The 21,677-nt window shown below is 36.9% G+C and overlaps 1 protein-coding gene and 1 long non-coding RNA gene across 3 annotated transcripts in view; one reads left to right on the forward strand and one right to left on the reverse strand.

Moving 5' to 3' along the window:
- Positions 1 to 4,615, forward strand: part of LOC115866755 (uncharacterized) — a 105,957-nt gene extending 101,342 nt beyond the window's left edge. Inside the window, exon 4 of the long non-coding RNA XR_009559706.1 lies at positions 607 to 4,615. This is a non-coding gene — a long non-coding RNA (uncharacterized lncRNA). The remainder of the gene's footprint in view (positions 1 to 606) is intronic.
- The window catches only part of UBL3 (ubiquitin like 3), a 71,710-nt gene that overhangs the window by 24,380 nt on the left and 25,653 nt on the right, over positions 1 to 21,677 (reverse strand). The gene's annotated exons all lie outside the window — the stretch shown is intronic.

A 21,677-nucleotide genomic window follows, 5' to 3' on the forward strand; every position in this document is an offset into this window, starting at 1 on the left:
CTTGAAAGCTCAGAGTCATCATTTACTCTGCCCTGTTTTCTCCTCTCCCCTCTCTGTTACTAAATCCTTTCAGGTTCTCTCTGCTGCCTCTCTCACCCCCAATCCACCCTGCACATTCCCAAACATTTTTGGCAATTAAAATTGTCAGTGTGCTACAGGTAGCTAACATTTACTTATCACTGGAACGTGCTACACAGTACTTTGCATGAAAGTATGCAGCTCGTGGACGTACAACCCTGTGAGACAGGTACTACTGTCTCCATCTTATAGATGGTAAATGGGGACACGGAGGTGAAGTAACTTCTCAAGATCACATAGTCACGGTCGAAACTTCTCAGTCCAATCCAACCACAGCTGTCCCTCGGTATCCACCGGATTGGGGTTCCAGGGCCGTGGCGGATACCCATATCCCTTACACAAAATGACATAGTACAGTAAGTAGGCTTAGGGTCTCTGTACCCACGGATGCGGAACCCACAGATATGGAGGGCTGACTGTAATACTATTTCCCTAGGCAAATTTCTACTCCAGCCAAATTGATATATTCATTATGAATCCTATCCTGGCGAGAATCACAAGAATGACTTCCTGATTCCTCTCTTTCAGTTCTAACGTCTCCTTTGAAGCCTATGTGACAACTTCAGCCTACACTGCTCATTCCTACCTGAGTTTCTACCCAATCATGGGTGTGTACTGGGGTGGCCCTATGTGTCCACGTTTGCCTGGAAGAATTGTGATCGTTGTTGTACAATTGTTGTCTTGCTATTATGATGCACAGTGCCCCCTTTTACTCGCAGAAATATCTCAATCTAGACAATAAATAATAAGGTCATCCTACATATATCATATCATTTATTGTAGGAAGATACAGTTTATGTCGTGTCTTAACTCTCCAATTAAATCATGGTCCTTGAGGGTGGCAAAATCAATCTTAAAACTTCATAGTTCTCTTCTTTCATAAGTTGCTAACTTAACATACACAAGCACAGTTGCTTATGTGTGTGCGACAAAACAATTTTGGAGATGAGCCTTTGGCTGGGTTTTGTTTCCCAACTAAATCCTACTTTTAGCTCTAAAGACGAAAATTGCATTTTAAATTAATTCATATAGTTAACCTCAGTCACCGTGCCTGAAAAATACTATGTATTTAATATACTGGAAGATGAATGAATAATGTACCAGAATATGCCAGACTACAGCCAACATTCCTAAAATATTTCAATAATGTAACGTAACAGGATACTTCAAGTATAACCAGGAAGTGGATCTACCAACAACTACCAAGAAAAATATGTATTCTAATGTTTTTACTATTATACACAGTTAGGTGATGATAGACTCACTGTTTTCCACACACAACTATCATGGACTACATGCCCTGAAACAGCCCATAGTGATAATAAAAAACAGTTACCCTGAAGAGGGAAAAAAGAAAAAGACATTTTAAAAAATCATCCTATTCTTTACAGTATGTTTGTAGTCAACTCATTATTCAAAAGTGATAGCAAACTCTCCTGTTTAAGAAGAATACATTCTGTCTGGCCATGAAGACGACGATTGTTCCAGGCTGCCTGTGCTTCACAGGCCTATTCAGCTCACACAGACAATTTGCATCAACCTGTGCCTAGTGATACTGTCACTCAGTGGTGCCCCAGATAGCCACAACCTCATGTGCTCTTAACATTGAGGTTCTCATTTATAAATTAATGTCTCTGGAATACTCATGAATTCTTCCTTGAATATAACTGTTTTATTCATTATTATTTATTAAATTTTAAAACCATAATAAATGATTTTACGTAGGTTTAGTGTGACAAAATTATTTAGCAGCAGAACTCTACAAAACAAGCAGGAAATGAAAAAGGCAGACATGTAAATGCATCAACGTCAGCATATAATATTAAGTACAATTATCAGGAAAATATAGCACAAAATTCTGCATCTATGCAGGGTGTACCATCGAAGCTAAGAACGTTATTAATTAACGTAATCACTAAGTGTTCATCATTGGGGGTGAAGGCATCGTGCTATTCATTTAAAAAAACACAAGAACTGTATGTTCATAAAAGTTGTTACTGAATATAAATATAAATCCAGCAGCATCAAAACATTTAGCATTACAATACAGAGAGCAAATGCAGTGGCAGCAGATGGTTTCAAAGAGGGGAAATAAAGAAGAAAACTACACAGTAGTAAAGTACAAATTAAAACTAAAAGGAAAAATTTTACAAAGAAATAGTTAAGGAAAAGGGCAGATGAACTCCTGGGAAAAAGTAAATGACTAACAGAGAGCAAAAGAAGGAATATTTATAAAGAGGAAAGACTGTTATGAGCAGATTAGACAATTGTCTAGAAACATGGACATGAAAAGAGTAGAATGCATCTTTGCCAGAGAAACAATTCAAGAACTAAAGAACCCCTGGCACTGAGCTAGAAAATATCACTTACGCTTTCTGCAAATTTAGAAACTTAGGTTCAGAGTTAAAGAAAAATTGTCTAAGGTATAAAAAAACAGAAGATAGTTAGAAATCCAAATAAATTGGTGCAGGTCAGTTAAGTATGACTATCTTCTGACTTGGACTATATGCTATACGCTGAGCAATGCTCTATTTTTTAAATCAATAAAATAGCCTACGCTCATGTCTATTAAACAAAATCCACAAGAATAAGTGAGGAATTTCAGAAGTTTCTAACATATATCAACAATAGCTCAGAGTAACGAACACCATAAAATAGATACAAAAGTCTGGGAAAGATATTTAATGAGTCTCTCGATCTCTCATTGTAAGAACTTAATAACAGTGTTCCTATCACTTTGATTTCTTATATTAGAGCTTATTTTCAGAAGATTCTTGACGTTAATGTTTGAACAATTACCAATCCCTAACATACTGTCCTTACTCTATCTTCCGTTTTAGAAAGTACTAATAGGGCATAAAAATTGCTTTCTTAGGGAATATAAAAAAATTATTTTTTCCGTTTTCTTCAAAAGTAATTCCACAATGCTATGCATTTGATTATGCTTTCTTGCAGCAGTTGTGGGGAAGAACTAAATGCATCAGGACTACAAATAACAAAGGCAGAATTCTACCCAAAGTTACTGTTATGATGATTACCTCCTGGAGCCCAAACAGTCTTTCTTGGCACTCCTAAATGATAAGACTGCAAACACTCATTTCACATTCAAGTATTCAGGCTACTCACTCATGAATGGAATTAGTGGTTTTGATCACATATACATAAATTTTTATGTGCATAGGACCTCATGCCTTCGAGGAACAACTCTCCTGGTAGTGACTTTAATCTAGCAAATACTAAGTCATCTGGATCCTAACCACCTCTCATTTATAAGCTTTGATGTCCCAAGGCTTCACGTGTAAATCCACTGTTTGAAACCTGGATTACATTTCTATAGAAAAAAGGCTATTTACGGCAGTTAGTTTCCCAGCGAATTCCTAAGTCTATTTAATCTATTGTAATAATATGACTAAAATACACCTAATATGCAGTGAAAAGCAGTAACATTATTAGTAATCGCAAACACCCATAACTCTTACTGTGTGCCAGGTCATCTTTTAGGTGTTTTTCCTATGTTGACTCATTTGATCCTCACACCAACCCTATGGGAAAGTTACTATTACTACGCCCGTGTCTACAGAGGAGGAAACTAAGCAGAGACTAAATAACCTACCCAAACCTGGTTAAGAAGTACCAGAGCTGGGTTTCAATCCAACCCTGGTTCCAGGGCCTGCACTTTCAGCCACTAGGCTAAATTTCCTATAATTATTGACAAGTTTTAGTTAGTTTAGCCTGCAGAGCATCCAAAGTTTTAAAAGTACATCATGGTTTTTTACTTCAAATGATTCATCTGACACTTTAAAAGATTCTTCTGAGGCTGGTTTCATTACTTCACTCAGTCACTATTATTTAATGAATTATTCACATATGTGCACGTAGAATTTACTTCAGGATAAGTGTTCGTGGTCAGAGCCCCTGGTCCCTGGCTGAAGCCCCTGGACTACTCCATTTGTCTCCAAAATGTATGCTTCCTAAATAAACAAATCTGAGTTGTCCTGCTTTTTAAAAATAAAAGTAAAAACAAATCAATAAATAATCTCTATCAGGAAGTTAAACGGAGGAACAATTACGATGACTTCTACTAACCACTCCAGAAATCCACTAAATTGAATAACTCTGATTCCTGTTCTTAATGTTGTCTTCTATGTTGTATTTACTGGGGGCTTGATAGCATCATCTGTTCATTTTCTGTCAATTTCCCCCTCCACTGCTCTTGGCAACACCAATCTTGGAGCACCATCTCCTCACCCCAGGAAACAAAGGAACTACTAACAGAGGTTCAAATCCAAAAGATTCACTGGTGCGCATACAGGACTAGTTCTGGACTAGCTGTTCTGTGAAGACAAGAAGGCAGGGGCAGGGGCGAAGGGCTGGAGGATGGAGAGAGAGCTCAGCGATGACTCAAACTAGAGAGAAAGAAATGAAGAGACAGGGTCTCCAAGTTAGTTCTAGCTTCTAAAATTACCTTTAATTTTTATTCAATTTACAAATCTGTCAAAATGTATCACTTGACTTTTGATTAACTTCTTAAATTTTAAACTGCAATTATAAATTCAACAGATTTTTTTCCTTTTTACATATTTCAACTACCTGATAGCAAATCTTCCCAATTACTTAATAATTTCTATAAAACTAATAAAATAAACTTATAAAAACATGAACCTTAAATTCTTGTCAATGTCACAGTAATGTAAATACTTATAAGGGTTTATCTTAGAAATCACAAGCAAAAAAACATCATATCAATTACATATTTTACATTGTAAGTACATTGACTTCAGCATCATTTAGTCAGCCATCAGAGAAATCAAAATCAAAACCACAATAAGATACCATTTCAAACCCACTAGGATGGTTATAACCAAAACAATAGACAATGAGTGTTGGCAAAGATGTGGTGAAACTGGAATCCTCAAATATTGCTGAGGGGAATGTAAAATGGTACAGCCGCTCTGGAAAACAGTTTGGCAGGTCCTCAAAACGTTAAACACAGAGCTGTCCTATAATCCAGCAATTCCAGTCCTAGGTATGGTGATTCTCATTATACGCGGTAGTTCTGTTCTACACAGTTTCATGAACACTGAGTAAGAGGATACTGAGCCACTACTATTAGGGTTAGGTTGTGAGCCTCTGGTAACAATTTCATCAACCAATGAATATATAACCTGATTTTATATGTGTTTCTGTTTAAAGATACCTTAAAAAGATGTTTACACAACTCTGTGAACATTCGAAAAAATCCACTGAACTGTACACTTTTTAAAAGGGTGAATATTATGGTATGTGAATTATTTCTCAATTTTTAAGAATTGGAATTACATTGAACCTGAATCTAATTGAGTCTCTAGACTTCAATACCAGTTTACAGGAAAACTGAGGAATAGAGGAAGAAATAAAATAACACTATGAAAAAGCAAAACTTAAACCAAACCCAAAATGCAGTACATTGTACAAGACATATGTCCAGCTCTTCCAACAAGTCAATGGCATAGGAAGAGAGAGAGAAAGGGGTTTAAAGAGGGAGGGAACTAAGAGAATAAAAGATACTCAAATGACATAATCATATGCAACGTGCAAACCCTTTTAGATCTTAATTTGAACAAACCAACTCTTAAGTAAAATAAGGGAGATCTCAATACGGACTGCAGAGTAAATGTTATTAAGGAATTACTGTGCTAATGAAGTCATGATTATATAGATTCTTATCTGTTAGAGATTCATACTTAAGAATTTAAGGAAAAATGACCAAAAACCTGGGATTTGTTTTAAAATACTCTATTAAAAACAACTTGTTGGGGGAGGATGGTGGTGAATAGGTATAATAAGAATGGTATACATGTTTTTAATTGTTGAAGCATGGTAATAGGTACATAGGAGTCCTTTAGACTATATTTTCCACTTCTATGAATGTCTGAAACTTTCTATGATGAAAAGTTTTTTAAATTATAATTATAAGGCAGTCTTATTATTCAAAGACGTCTAATTCTCTTAACTATGAAAACTACACAAACTGCCAAATATGGAGAGATTGCTTATTTGTGTATTCTTTTTAAACTTAATTCAAAATCTTCCAGGAAGTAAAAGACATTTGTCTAATAAAAAAAATTATACCGTCACAACCAATTTTGGGATAACTTTCCCATGAAACTTTTAGGGCTACCATCTCAGCTGTTAAGATTTCTTCAAGATCAGAGAGGCCCAGGGACAGACCCTTGCCTGCAACCACAACTGCCCACTGAACCTGCAGGATAGCTGCTGCATCAATGACGCCAGAACTTAGAGAAGGAGACAGGTCCCTCAGCAGCCTGCCTCCAACCTAAAGGATGTCTTCCTGACCTCCAAACGAGACACTGACCGTTACCTGCCAGAAAGTTGTCAAACATATACATACAAATCATCTGCCTCTGCAGTCAACAATTATAATAAAAAATGAAAAAAACTCAAAATAATCAACGATCCGTTCAATATGAATAGTGCCGCTACCTTGAGTGGGACGACTCTGACCCTTAGATTCAGGTTTACTATTAATGTATATATGCTTAATTTTTCTGTTTACTCAAAGAAATCTATAACTCTACTCGGGTGGCTACAATACTGATTAGATGTGGCATTTATCTGAATTTTAAGATATGTGAATGTCTTCCCATGTAAATATATAAGAACCCTGAACTTGGTTTGTATGTATTCCATATATTTTCTACCTTTTGGAGCCACAGTTCTTTTAGGTGATAAACTAACAAGGATATAATCTTGGCTCTTTTTCATGACTTGGTCTGAATTCTGATCACAACTGGTAAGGCCATTCTCCTAAAAGGTATTATTTGCAGATTCCTTCAGCTTTTTAATTAGGTACTGTTCTAAATTCAGCTGCTGTTCCCCAAGGGTTTCCTATTCTAGATTTAAGGAAATGACAGGAAAATTTTAGGAAAAAACTTGAGGGCAGGAAGTCCCTGCCACGTAAAGAGAACACGTAAGTGTCTCTTTTCTTTAACAACTGACATTTCAATTACAGTGCCATGGAAGAAGCAGTTCATGTACTTACACATTAATCATTTACATATTTATTAGTAGAAATACCTTACGAAAACACCACCTAATCAAATAGGCTCTAAAGACAAAAAAAATCTTAACGTGTTTTTCTTATTCCCCATATGCTGTGTTCTGTGCACCCGTGTGTTCTGTGCACCCGTGTTCTGTGCACCCGTGTGTTCTGTGCACCCGTGTGTTCTGTGCACCCGTGTTCTGTGCACCCGTGTGTTCTGTGCACCCGTGTTCTGTGCACCCGTGTTCTGTGCACCCGTGTGTTCTGTGCACCCGTGTGTTCTGTGCACCCGTGTTCTGTGCACCCGTGTGTTCTGTGCACCCGTGTGTTCTGTGCACCCGTGTTCTGTGCACCCGTGTGTTCTGTGCACCCGTGTTCTGTGCACCCGTGTTCTGTGCACCCGTGTGTTCTGTGCACCCGTGTGTTCTGTGCACCCGTGTTCTGTGCACCCGTGTGTTCTGTGCACCCGTGTGTTCTGTGCACCCGTGTTCTGTGCACCCGTGTGTTCTGTGCACCCGTGTGTTCTGTGCACCCGTGTTCTGTGCACCCGTGTGTTCTGTGCACCCGTGTTCTGTGCACCCGTGTTCTGTGCACCCGTGTGTTCTGTGCACCCGTGTTCTGTGCACCCGTGTGTTCTGTGCACCCGTGTGTTCTGTGCACCCGTGCTCTGTTGGTTGGTCTTTGTTTTGTCTCCCCAACAAAACTGTACATTTCTTCAGGTCACAAAAAAGGAAAGGAAGGAGGAAGAGTAGATGCTAGATGCTTTGTTATTTTGTGAATGAGATGTAATACAGTCAACACAAGCTTAGTTGGTGAGTAAAATATGTTTGAGGAGTACAGACAGAATCTTAGAATTAAAGGAGGGTAATGTCTCCACAGGACGTTTTCATCAACATATGGTTCTCTGGTGAATACCCCTCATCTTCTTTAAGGTCTCCTAACACGTTTCCGTTAGGCCAGGGTAGTGCTGGAGACTACTACTCTCCTAATTCCCTCCTGACGTTCCCCAATATGTTTTCAAATCTGTTATTTAATTCACATTACATACATTACCTACATGCATCTGGGAGGCACTTTAATGACTGTTACTTTACCTGTAATGGCTACTGCAAAGATCAGATAAAATAAGTATGAACATTTACTCTAAATTCTAAGACCTTAAAGTGCTGTTAGTCTCATATTTATATATAAGGAATAATTCGCTTCAGTCGAATAAAATGGCTATCCTTAATTTGTCCTTTTCCTAACCTTGCTCAGTGATTTCCTGCCTTGTATATGAGGTTTGCCATACATGTAGGCCTATTAATCCTTTGAGCATCAATTAAACATGTAACTCCTATTTAGACTATAAACTCCTTAAGGACAGGAAACACAAGAACTTCAATTCCTTCTGTGTCTGTACTTCCTTCTACTTCCTCTCACCATTGGCCAGTTTTTTACAGAGTGGGTATTTGTGGCAGCATTATTAAATATCCTTAATGAAGGCGTGGTACAAGTACGGAACCAGCTAATCATTCTCCCTAAAGTGCGTCAATAAAATCATTAGGGGGCCATTAGAGAGGAAGAGGAAAATACCATGATTACCAGGATCACGATGCTGTCTCTAACAAGCCATAGCAACCACTGAAGAGGTAACCCTAAAAAGCAGCAGCTGCATTCCACATGCTTGCTAACAATCCTTATTCCAAAGACTCAAGGTCCTCTGAATGTCTGCAATCACTCTACAAATGTTTCAGTCTTTAAACCATTATTATTTTCATAATTTAAATCTGAATAAGGTAGCCTGAAGCATGTACAATTAGAAAATAACGTGGAAAACAAACCACTTCTAAGTGGTCTTACTATGCTGCAGCACAGCTATTATACAACATATATGTGAATTACTTCTGAAATGAGGGAATTCAGCAAAGAATTAAAAAACCTGTAAGACTTATCAAACTACCATTCTAGTAATTTTTGACATGCTTGATATTATTGTTGGTGGTGATAACAATAGGATTTACTACTTACCATGTGTCAGAAAGTGTGCTAACTATAATTATATAAAGCAGATATTATCTTTATTTTCCAGATGAGCAGACTGAGGCTTAACTGAGGTTAAATATCTTGCCAAAGTTAAGTGGAAGGTTTTTCCAGTTCACTGTACAGCCTGGGTTTGGTTATCAGACCTAGCACTTAATAGCTGTGACATCCCAGACATATTACTTGACTGTTCTGGGAGCTAAGTTTCTTAGTTGTAACATCACTACTATCAACAACTGTTTCATACTGCAGAGTCTGAAAAATGTTTTGATATACATTAAGTTACTGGATATTCACACCACCCTCATTTTCTCGTTCTGCAGATGACTTACCCAAGGTCACATGCCTGGTGGCTAGATCAGGGCTTACATACAGAGAATACCCTAACTACTCACAACCTATTCTGAAGCTCAAATGAGACAGTATGTGAATGTATTTTGTAAACTCTACATCTGTTTGTAAAAATGTAAACTAGCATCTTATTGTCCATGTTCTCTGATTAGGGAGGTACTGATTGTATTCAATGATCTCGAAAGTTATATCTAGATGTAAAACTGCAAGTTAGAAGAGTTTTTTTCTTTTGCTATTAAAAAAAACAGATTCCCACCATCTAAAGACTATTAACATTTTTTTTACACAGTATGATCACGCTCAATAGAATATAAATTTTTTCTTTTCCTCAAGATAATGTTAAGAATCTCTCCATGGTATTAATCATGCATTCAGCCAAAAAAAAAAAAATAGCACCTACTGTGGACACACTGGGTATGTAAACAAGCAAACAAACAAAAGATAACCTGTAAGAAAGTGCTATAAAGGAAACAAGGCTCTAGAACAGGGAGCTTTAGGCAGGTTTCATTGAAGGGTTCTCTGAGGAGATGATACTTACACTGAGACCTAAACTAGCAGCCAGAAACACAAAGAATAGGCAGTAGGACACTCCAGGCAGTGGGAACAGCGTTTATGAAGACTTCAAGGAAGAAAAGGAAAAACCTGTGCATTTCAGGAAAGAGAACACGAACGCTAAGGGCAGCCTAGCAGCCGAGGAAGGCTGGTACAGATGAGGCTGAAGGGCACACGGGCCAGATCCCACACAGGCCGGGAGGAGTCTGAGTAGTGCTCAGAATGTACTGTGAAACCATTTAAAAGTTTTAAACAGGGAGGCACATGATCCAAATTCCACTGCAGATCACCTTGGCTGTTGTAGGATAAAGTAGCTAATAAGATAAGAAGAGAGCCCAGCCCGAGCCCTGAAGAAGGCTAACATTCAGAAGGCAGATCAGAGCTGGCAAAGGAAACTGAGAGGGAGGGGCTGATGAGAGAGCAAGACAGCTCTGTGTGGGGTCATGGGAACCAAAAGAAAGTGTTTAAAGGAAGACCAGATGCTATACTACTTTAAGTTCTGCTGAGAGGTCGAGTAAGATGAAGACAGAGAAGCGTCTTCTGGATTTGTAACCTAGAGATCACTAATGACCTAGAACAGTTTCAGTGGCGTGCAGTCTATTCTGTGCACAACCTTTGTAAATATTTAATGACTTCTTATATCCCACTGAGTGAAAACACAGCCATTTTTCCTACAAAAGTGAGTTTTCTCCATAGGAATTAGATATTTTAAATTCAATTAAAGAACATGATTTACCTTATTTGAACCAATATTGTTTATAATACAAACTATGATGAAGAACTAGCACTCTGTAGGAAAAACCAGCTGCACACAGGACACACGGGGACGCAAAGTTACTCTGTTTGAAAGGCTGGCTACTATGCTGGTGGTGTGTTTTTTTGCTCACCGTTAACAGTTATGAATTTCCAGCCTCTACAATAAAGGCCTGAAAGAGATACTCAAATTTCCAGCACCAATGTACGCATGGGCCCTTGACAACTTCAGGTTAATGGGGTACAGGTTAAAGTACCTGGGGAGGAAGGGCTCTTTCTCAAATAAAGTGCTGCTCAGGAAAAGCCTTTTGTCCTTCCACCTTTTCACACCTGGAACATAATGTGATGTTCGGAATTACAGTAATCTTTAGACCACGGGAAGGAAATCCACAGGCTAAGGAGAGTAGAGTGGAGTGACAGGAGGAGCCTGGTTCCTTGAGGGCAGTCTCAGGCCACTGTATTAGCCCTAAAAAGCCACCTTCCAGATTTCTTGCTGGAGGAGGCATGTAAACCCCTCACTTGTTTTAAGCCATAATAGCTAAACACGATGCTAGCAGGTACATGATATGTTCATTTCATTCCTTCCTCAGTAAGAGTATTTTTAAAAGAAGCAATGTTTAATACAAGAAGACATCAGAACTATAGCAAATTCCACTGCAACTAGGAGTGGCATGTGATCTAGTTGTGAACAATGAGGTACAAGGAAGACTGATGGGGGCTCCTAGGAAATGAAACCCTTTGCTGATAAGAAGAAAGTGCTGAAGGAAAGTGGTAGCTGGGCTGTCCCTGCCATGCCCTCCACACCACGCTTGCCCTCTGCCCTTCCTGCCTTTTGAACTGGTTGTGATATCTGGAGCCACATGTGATCCTGAAGCCACAGGACAACAAGCACAAGGATGAAAAGCCCATCTCCAATAATGGGAAACCCTGGCTGCTGGACGGTACCACCAACTGCTAAACCAGACTGCCCTTCTCCAGATTTAAGATAGTTAAGCGTCTTTATTGATAAAGTCATTTATTATTTACTATTTTTTTAAGTTTTTTTTCTTTTTTCCCCCCAGCAAAAAGCATTCCTACCTCCTTTCAAATAGCCAAGTGTAGCATTTCCTCCTTTACTCTGGCTTTGCATCTCCTTTCCAAGTTTCTTCTCCAGTATAGGTTGAAATTGTACTAATGTGCCTGTCCTTGGAATGCTCTCCCTTCTAAATCTTATCAATTCTTAAAGGGCCTAACTGAATTCCTGTGTTCCTCAAGAACTGTTCCAAAGGAGCCACAGGGACCATGTCCTGATGCCCACAATTCTCTCCAGTCATTTACTGACAGTCACTCACCATTCTCCACCCCCTTTACTTTATTCCCCACATAAACCCTCCCGTTCAAATCAGTGCAGCAATTAGCCAATTCAAAATTCAATCTAAGAATTTTCAGGCTGGGAATGCAGAATACCTTCACTGTGGCTCTTTTGCTACTCTTAACTGAAAGCCTAGTTGTAAACTCATGGTTACGTTACTTTAAGTATATGCAACTTATTTTCTCTTCTGGATCAGTAATTCTTAAGTATAAATCTGAATGTATCTGTGAAACTTTTCCAAAATACATACACCAAGAACCATCCCAAACCTACTGACTCATTTCCGAGAGCACATGTTGAAGGTCCCAGGTGACGCTGATGTGTACCCCTGGGTAAGATTTTTCTGCTGTAGGTATCCTACAGCTGCACTGTTCAACAAGGTAGCTGCTGGCCATACGTGGCTATTGAAGACTTGAAATTAATTTAAATTTAAAATCTGATGTGAGATTCAGTTATAGGAAAACTTTATGTCTGGAATGTGGGTGTGTGAATTTACTTTTGAAATGTAGATTTTATGAAATCTAAATACAGACGGTATTTCCAATGAAAATTTAACATCTGAATTGAAATGTTTTATAAGTAGATTACAAAGACTTGGTACAAAAAATGTAAAATACTATTAATAATTTTATACTAGTTACATGTTAAGATGATAAATTTTGGATATACTAAGTGAAAATATATTTAAATAATTGATTTCCCCCATTTCTTTTACTTTTTTAATATGACCACTAGAAAATTTTAAACTATCTGTATTGCTGCATTCTATTTCTGTTGGACAGTACTGTTCTTTAAAGAATCATTTTTACCCAATTGTGACCAAGAGTTATGCTATTTAAAACTCTCTATTACATTTACTTGGAGAGAGCTACTCACTGTGCTACCCAATGTCTCCTTTAGAAAGGCATGTGTAAGTCTGAAATTTCTCTCAGACTTCAGTGTCAGGAAGAAAATTCCTTTTCCTAAGCAACTGGTATAGTTTTATTTTAGGAACAATGCTAATCTTATTACAACTGAGGCACCTCTTCTTGCTCTGCCCACAGGAAGCTCAGAGCCAAATAAGAGGCAAACTTTATTAATTGTATAGACTCTTCAGGAACACTTCTCTACCTAGTGCCCAGATTTTATTTTTCTTTTAGAAAGTCACAAATTTTTTTTTTTTTTGGCAGTGAGGCAGGAAATAACCTTCAATAAGCATCAAAGCTTAGATAAACACTAAAAACAAAACTTAGTTAAATTAAATATAGAAAATTGTATTCAATTCTTTAAACTGTTATTTCTCATTTTCTAATTTACTCTGCATAATTCATTCTTTTCAATGAAAATAAAGCAACCTTTAAACAACACATCACAATACAGCTGATCCTAGAACAACATGGGGGGATAGGGGTCTGGACCCTCTGAGCAGTTGAAAATCCGAGTGTAACTTACAGTCGGCCCTCCATAGATACAGTACCTCCGTATCCATGGTTCTGTACCCATAGATTCAACCAACTGCAGATCGTGTAGTACTGTGGTTTTTACTATTTTTAAAAAATCCATGTGCAAGTGGACCCGTGCAGTCCAAACCCATGTTGTTCAAGGCACTCTCATATACTTTGGAGAAGGAGAAACAGAGTCACTTGTGAAATAAGATGAAAATCGTTAGAGGACAAAGGTGTCATTAGTGAATATTAGTCACACCGTTCTGCTTTATCTAATGAAATAATGTTCAGAGTCACAAAAGAAGGAACCCAAATCAGGCTCCTTGAATTCACTCATGGGAATTCACTCCTATTAAGCCTAACCAAAAAGGAAACAGCAGTTTCAGGTCTAACTTAGAAGGTTTAAAAAAAAAAATTATGTGTTATTTGACTAAAGATTTTGTGAAATTCTCTCATTCATTTACAGCCAGTATGATAAGTATAGATTGTTTAATTACCTCAGATATCATAAGCGCAAAAAGATCTTTCGGCAGATACCTATTTTACTAAGTCCTTAACTAAACTGCGCATACCAACTGGCTTACAGATGTTACCAAGAAGAACAAATTTATATTCTACCAAACAGAAAACTTAATCTAGAAATGAAACTCATGGTAACAATCTGAAAGCCTGCTAAAAGCTTCTATTCTTCACATGAATAGATCATTTCATATAGGTATACACCAACTATGTAATAAGAAACAATAATAAAGATTTTAATTCTGACTTTCCAAGCCAAATTTTCCACATGGGTAAAGGGGAGAAAAACCAATACTTTTTCAACAATCCATCAGAGTCACTGAACACCTACTCTTTTTCAAGCACCATAACAGGCCCAAGATACAAGGCTGAATAAGATGCACAGGTCTCATGCTCTCACTGGGGAAACCAGAGTGGGATTAAGCAGGGCCGAGGGGGGCTGCTGTCTAGGAATTCAGGTCTATAAGGGACACTAAAGCACCGCTGGACTATACGGTCCATGTATGGCTAAGGTCAGCTCAAGCTCTAAAACTGAACAGTATAGAGATTTTTATCAGGAATAATAAATGTTATCATCTAAATTTTAAATGCCCTTTAAGAAGCTCTCTGCTTTAGAAAATTCATGAATTAAAACTACCAAAACTTGGGAAATGTTTTGTCTAATTCTTTTTTAGAAAATTGACCTTGCTTTAGCAAGCAGAAATGAAGCCGTAACGTATTTGTTTCTATGTGGAAATGTTATGAAAATAAAATTAGTTTATCCTTATTCCATTAAATACATGTTGAGCAAACATTTAAAAAATATTATTATTAGTTCCTAACCCACATGAACTGACCCAACCCCAGGCAAAACAAAGTAGCAAGTGAAATGTCAATCCAGTGTAACTCAGCACTACAAGAAATCCTGTGTCATTCACAGGCACAGAGCCAACAAGCACCAACACAGACCTAAAAGGCCTAGAACAGCATCCCAGAGAAAAGGGGCTCCTACACCAAGATCTCAAATAGGAGTTAGTCAAGTGGAAAGTAGATGGGGGAAATACATCTTATAATACATGGGCTTCAAACCTCTGAGATCCTCTAGTCTGGAGGCTATAGAATTGTAAATACACATACTTTGAGAAGTTACCATGAATTACCAATCTGCCACGGAAAAAGGAATCAAAGAGATTAAAATTACTTTACCAAGTTAGAAGTTTGCTGAATAAATTTGGGAGGGCCAGAAGTCAAGGCATATATTTAACCCACTGCAAAGCTAAAAACATCCTTGTTTTATTCTCAGTCTTCTGAATACTATTTAATCCCCAAATATGTACTATCTTCTCAATTCAGAACCACAAAACAAAAATTCAGGCAACATTACTGGCATTTTGTGGAAATTTTCAGGAAGCTGTGCTTCCTGTACTGCATAGAGATCTAACTCTAAGTTACTAGATGAGTTCCACACCTGGGCAAACAATTGGCTTTATCATTCACAGGTTGGTTACATGGATTCCAGTCCAAACAGAAAAGCACGCAGCGGAAGATGTCTGGAAAACTCTCTTAATGCAATAAAGGAAAACCCATACAGTCCTTTCTTAACTTTATCTTCTGGGGCCAACTAATCTATACATTTCTAATGGAGATAAGCTTTCAATATTTATCAAATAACCAGTCCCTGCATGGAGCCATTATAAATTTCATTTATCACACACTGATGCCTTTAGGACCTATTAGGTAGGTGCTCAGGGACATTTTCCCCTAAACTTTCAGAATGCTTGCTAGGAATTCTCTTTTCAGTATTATTTAATTATGTTAATGTTACTATTATTATGTTACTTTTTTTCTTTTTTTTGTGAGGTACGCGGGCCTCTCACTGCTGGGGCCCCTCCCGTTGGGGAGCACAGGCTCCGGACGCGCAAGCCCAGCGGCCATGGCCCACGGGTCCAGCCGCTCCGCGGCATGCGGAATCCTATTATGTTACTTTGCATAGAGTCCCTTCTTCTCCTCAGTTAAAGCACTGAAGGTATTGAACTTACTAGATTATGAAATATAATCACAGAATTTAGGGAATTTACTTTTAGAACCAACTAATAGTAAAGAGTTTTTTATAATAGAAGCTGCCTGTTGTGGCTACCCAGAGAGCTTCTCTCTTGCTATGGGCTAAGATAATCAGCTTTAAACTGTGTCTAAAATAAGAGCAACTATGCCATCAATGTTGACCTCTGGAAATCTTGTAATCAAAATCAATTTGGTTATAAGAATTTGATTATAAAAATTGCTGTCTAGAGGCCTTCATTGTTATTTTCTTGGTCTTGGCTAAACTCTGCACAGCAGAGATTGCTATATAGCCACTAGGTAAATTAGGGGTTATCTATCCTATGTTGTATTATATCTTGATTCAAGACATGGAACATGAATTACCTTGGCTGCATGTAACGATCCTCAAGAGCAGGACAAAACTGTGGCAATGCTGCTATGCTGTGTCCTCTTTATCCCTGGACATTTTGTGCTGAGGACTGTTCAATTCCAAGCTACAGTGCTAAATGCTAAACCACTTCGATTTTTAAAATCATATGTAGAAGGTGAATACATGAATTTAATTTCTTGTCTGCTTTATTTTATTCATTCTGGAATAAAGGAACGGAAGCATTTTCTAGTTTAGACTTTGGATGTCAACACGGGGAAAGGCTACTACTACATAGCTCAGTATGCTATAATGTTTAAAATAAAAATATAAAATTTCAATAAATAAATTTCAGTTCCTCTGTTTACTTTGCCTCCTGTTTGACAGATCTGCAGAAGCAGCAGAAACCTTGAATTTTTAAAAATATGATTTCAGTTGTCCAGGCTTGCTCTTGTGATTTAATCACTGCCACAGTCCCCTCCCCACTCTTGGGGGTTGGGGATGTGTGATGAGGAGGATAGTTGCAGTAATTGTAATGGCAGAATGGGTCAGGGGAGGCACAAGGAAAGGGCCATAAACAAAAGAGCTTAAATGTATTAGAAAAAAACAGGGTTTCTAGAGGCTTGTGATGTTTTGAATGTCAACCTGTAATCCAACTCTAAAAGCAGGAAGTAATCATAGGAGAAAAAAAAATCGCCAGCCAACGGAAGGTCATCAAGGTTGTTAAAAGGGATATTCAAGTGCAAATTCACAGGTACACATGTACATGTACGGATACACTTGCACATGTGGCCAATCCCTACTCGGATCCAGAACTGGGTCAGGGTTTTGAGAGATGGGAGAGCAGAGAGCTGCATGAGTGGCAACCAGACATAAAGAAATGCCTTCTCTGTAAGCCAAGGATTCCAAATGAAACTTGATTCAGAGAATTTTTTTAAACTTTTGCTTTTATTCAGTTCAAGGGTTATAGAAAAATAACCTCTAGCTTGAACTGTTTGCAAATGTTTATTTTTAGCTCTCCATTCACCCTTAACTGCATAAAGGAGTGAAGAAAAGGAAGAAGCAAAATAAAGCTAAAAAATAAGAAAATAGCCATACTTTACCTCTAGTTCAGATATACTCAGAAGCTTTCTAATTCATGATCAAGAAGTCTAAATTTGGACTAAGGAAAAAAGATACTATCACACACATCCTCTTCAGTCAGGAAGAGAAAGTTAATAGTATCTGCAAAGCCTTCAAACCACAGGAATTCAGAGACACTTAACACCAATTATTTAAATGACTACTAACCTATTGCAGAGCAAAGGAAAAAGAGAACAAACTGTTTAGGTCACTGACCAGACATATAAACACTATTTTCTTCCTTTTCCTTCCGATAAAAAAGGAAGATAGCAACCTAATGATTTCCCAGATTAAAGCCAATCAATCACCTGAAAGCTATTGCTCTGTCCAAGAACTATTTTTAAATCTTTAGGCAATTTTTTTAGCTTTCAAAAATAGTTTCTTACTTACTGAAAAAAGTCTTACTTCACATAATATGTATGTCACAAGTGCGCTTGTGCTCAACGTTAGTGGCCAATGTTTAAGTTTTTATATGCTGACACCAAAGTCAGAATACATTTTACTTCTTTTAGAGGTAAGAGAGAAAAACTGAGAACTCTAAGAATATTGCCTAAAGTAGGATTAGAAAAGAACTTTGCTATACTATGCCTTCAACATTTCTCAATGTTCGTAAGACAAAAATCACTTTAATGCTAAACAGATTTTGAAATGTTAAATTTTTCAGTGCCTTCAGTTCAAAATTACTAAAAGGTAGCATAAAAACTTGTCTTTATATGCTTTTATATCTGTATGATTGATAATATTAGGTAATTATTGCTAATTGTGAAGCTGTGATGATTACTGTGGTTGTTTTAAAAGTCATTATCATATATTTCATATATACCAAATATCACATGTAACATGATAATTGGGATTTGTTTCAAAATCATTCAAGAAAAGCAAGTAAACATGACTGACTATGAGCTGATAATTGTTGAAGCTGGAATATGGATACATGGGGGTTTCATTATACTCCTCTCTCCATTTCTGTAAATATCTGAAATTTTTCATAAAACTTAAAATAAGTGTTTACAAAATCCCACCTAAGGGACTCTTAATGTTGTCATCTAAAGGAGTTGAGTCAAACTGTAAAGCTGGTCATTTAGCTTTGGGACAGAAAATGAGAAATATTCATAGTGTAACACGGAAGAGAAAGGCCAAGTAAGGTGTTTTGTTGCAGTATGCATCCATACCAGAAGTCCGGGAATAAAGAAACGTGATTATAGAGTTTAAAAGAAATACAGCCACCAGTGAATAAAAGATTCCACCAAGTCCATGAACTACGGTGGGTGTTATAATGGTACTTTTACAAATCCGGAAGAAATTAACCTACCTATCCACAGAATTAGAAGACTTAATATAATAAAACAGTTATATATTTTCTGTAATCCATCCTGGATAATTACTGTTTATTTACAATAATGAATTAAACTACTAGGGCACTGCAAATTATACAGATTTATTTTTTATGAGCAGTTTTCCAAAATAAAATAAAATGTACTCTTCTTTCAACCAGAAAGAACATCATTTAAAAAAAAGGAAAGTTAGAAGAGAATTATATTAAGTAATTTAGAGAGAAACAATTTAGAAAGAATTCAAGAACCCCCCCACCCCCACCAAAGAATTAATGAGCAACATTCATTAATGTTAAAGGCTGATTAAAAGGCCAGAGACCTCCATCACAAGGAATAACTCAAGGGTAATAATCCCTTTTCCCCACTCCCTACCCCCCAAGTTTTTCTATAGACAACTGCAAGGATAAAATGTCAACCACTTCAGAAATGTGAAAGATTCTACAAATAAGCTTAATAGAATGATTTACGGTATTTGGATAAGCCTAACAATGTCTCCTAAACTTACAGTATTCCCCTTACATGGTATTTTCTTTGTTTTCTGGAAAGAAGCTTCTCTAATGAAGATAGCGGTATGTTAGTGACCCTGCAAAAAAGATGTACCAGAGATAAGCAGGATCTCACTGAGAGGTCCTTAGACTTTTTATAGTAACATAGAATGAATTCTGGATTTAGACTACTCCCAGATTCCTTGCAGTCTTAGAGTTTATTTTACATTCATGGTTCCTATATTTGAAATAGTATTAGACATTTAAAAATATTAAATTCAAGGTTGTTTTTTTTCCCTTGCGTTATCTTCCACTCCTTTGTTCTTTCAATCTAAAGAATCAGATATGGACACTGTTCAAATCAACATGCTAGGCTACAACCATGATATAAACAATAAACTCAACTGCATAATAAAGATATTAAAGGAGACCCTTTACCTGATTTGCTATTATTTGTTAAATAAATGCTCCCTTTTTGCTCTGCAATCTTACTACATGTGTACATAAAAGAAACTGGCTCATTTCTAATGTACATAGTAGTACTGAATAATACAGTACACCTTCCCAGAATTCCAGAGATGTTATACTCACATAACAGGCTCTGGAGACAGAATACCTGGATTTGAATCCTGGTTCCATCAGTCACCAACAAATTGCTTAATTTCTCCATGTTTCAGTTTCCATATTTTTAAAATGGGGATAATAATAATTCCTAGCTCATAGCATTGTGGGGAAGTTTTATTGAATTAATGTGTGTGAAACACTTGGAATACTGCCCACCTGGGCACTCAATACTAACTAAGCTAAACTGTATTTACATATTGAAAACAACAGAAACTAGACAAGAAGGCTTATTGACTTAGGCTCCAAAAGGACCTTGTTATAAAAGACTGAAATCTGAGCAATGTTTCAGTATATCTGATACTACCTGTGGGTTTTTTTTTTAAACCTATTGTTTGTAGTACCTGATTTATTACACTAAATTCATCAGAGAAAAGTGAAATACCTCCCTTGTGACGTAACAAAGCTGTAACACGTATCAGGACTGAAACTGTGTTTATTATTTATAACTGTACAAAGTCATCTCATAGTAGTCACGGTTCTTGGTAACTAATCAAATTGCTCAGGAAGCTATTCTGACAAAGTTTCTTGGTAGGTCCAACTTTAAAACCTTTAAAATGAAGTAAGAGATGGTGCTACTATTGCTTTGCAGATATTAAATTTCACCTGGGGCTTGAAGACTCAGTCCTTTCCAAAAGAACACGCTAATTTCTTTGGCTGAATTCTCTACCATTTTCTATTGTGAATATGTATTCCACAGATAGCAAAGTTTAGTATTCCAATAAAAATCTTTCAGAAAAATTAATATTTCTCTAATACAAGGCCATAATATAAACTTTGACTTTCCTTAAACCTACTTTCAGTTTATAGTATTGTGTACTGACTTTGTAAAGAAATACATATTCTGAATTTTCTGATTGCACATAAAAATCCCCAAAATAGAATCATCAACAGTGGCTCTCAAGGAATTCAGATGAAATTAAGAGTTTTATAAATAGTTGCCAGGTGATTGCAACTGGTCTTCTAAAGTCCTTTGTTAAATTACTTAAATTAGAAGATCTAGAAATCTAATCTCATTCAGGACTGTTGAGAAATAGTGTTGATGTTCTTAATTGTGATATAATTAACAATAACATCACTGTAATATGCTGTGTTGGTTGAATATATCTGGCAGACAAAGTAGCTTATGAACTGGCAGAGACGGAACTCAATAAGTCAATGACCTTTACACAAATGTGATTTCTAAAGAGTAAACAGAACGTATAAATTTTGTAAATCATACACTCAGAGACTTGTTTTTATTTTATTTAATTTTGACAGGTGGACTGGAGAGTAAACTATAAATAGAATTTAAAGTATACTATTCTTTTAAAAAATCTTGCATACCATAAACATGTATATAGACGTTATCTTTATATCATATATGTACTTCCAAACCTAGAACAGGATAAAGCAAAGTACTAATTGGAGAAGGGAAAAACTTAAAAAAAAAAAAAAGGTTGAGTCCTTTTGTAAGATCAGAAAGCCTTTAAGCATTCTTGCAAAACTCAAATATAAATAAACTCAAACTCCTCCTTCTTTGATTCTACTGAGATAAAGTGCTCTGATTTAGGTGAGTTTTTGTTTTGCTTTGACTTTAGGGGAGCTACCAAATAAAATTAGCAAAATATTTCTAGTCAATGGCACTCCATATTAGA

Source organism: Globicephala melas, chromosome 18 (assembly GCF_963455315.2).
Source record: "Globicephala melas chromosome 18, mGloMel1.2, whole genome shotgun sequence".
Lineage (NCBI taxonomy): Eukaryota > Metazoa > Chordata > Mammalia > Artiodactyla > Delphinidae > Globicephala > Globicephala melas.